This window comes from Lactuca saligna, chromosome 2 (genome assembly GCF_052625555.1).
Source record: "Lactuca saligna cultivar CGN05327 chromosome 2, ASM5262555v1, whole genome shotgun sequence".
Classification (NCBI taxonomy): Eukaryota; Viridiplantae; Streptophyta; class Magnoliopsida; order Asterales; family Asteraceae; genus Lactuca; species Lactuca saligna.
The window spans coordinates 151,596,750-151,598,044 of NC_136418.1; positions in this window are offsets into that span (position 1 = coordinate 151,596,750).

The window sequence follows — 1,295 nt, forward strand, 5'->3', positions numbered from 1 at the left end:
TCGATACAGCTTTGTAAATCTGAGATAGAATGAGAATTAGCTAACGGCGTTTAAATGAAAGTTGTAGTACTCGTAAATACCAACGCATGGATATAAAGAACGTCAAAAATGGAGTTCGTATAAACGAGTTACAAATTATAGTAGCATATTTACGTATTAAAATAAAGTATAAATCATATATACGTACATATATATATATATATATATATATATATATATATATATATCATTAGAAAGGTATCGACGATGCGGTTATTATAAGACTAGTGTTGAGTACTTTCGTCATTACTTTAGTACAAATATCGTTAAATCTATTTAAAATAGTATTATGAATGGGTGTTTAGTCGTTTATATAACTGCAATGTCATTAAGTAATTATGGAGGGTAGTTTTGTAAATTCAATTACTATAAATAAGAGGCTTGGGCTCTCATATTTCTTGTACCATTCTCTTGATTCAAGATTCTTTCTCTTCTTGTCCCCCGAACATTTCGATCCCTCGTGATTTAACTTCTCTTTATGTAGTTTTAGTATAGTAAGGTGAGCGCTGAAGCGTTGCACGAATATTTCTTAGAAAGATTCAGCGACGAAGTTCTACCCTTGCAGAGCCCGACTCCTAGCTAAAAACCCCTTATAATTAAGTTATGTTTACCCTATTTTAATATAGCTTATATTTAAAATTAGTATTGTTATTATGAACTTATAATAAATATTTGAGCTATTATTATATAAGTGTCGTTATAATATCTTTTTAACTACTCGTGGTACGGGGAATCTGGTTTAAAGGGTCGCATAGGGTTGTTGGATTTCAGAAGTGTTATATGCCAAAATGGTCCTGCCCTCCGGTGTTTTATGTCTGACGCATGTCTGTACATAGTGGTTGGAAAGTATTGTTTAAACGCTTGTATAATAATAATACTAATAATTAATCACGGTAAATATTAGACTAAAATCTAGTGGTAATAATAATAGGTTTCGTCGAATGAAATTATTTTAACGAAAATGAAGCATTGTCCGATTTTATACAAGTTTTATATGATTTAAACTGTAAATATTAGACTAAACTGTATATGTATTTATATCTACATAATATGTTGGGTAAAACATGGGTAGATGAAATATGAGTTGGATGATGAGTTAAGATGTGATATAGACCATGAGATAAGGGTGAGAGGTGGACGATGTGAGAAGTTTTGTTCCCAAATGTTGGCCCCGTCATCTAGCAGAGTATGAATGACAACCACGGAGTATTCTAGACAGTCCAATGGAACACTAGCAGGCTCGCAACCTGTAGGTG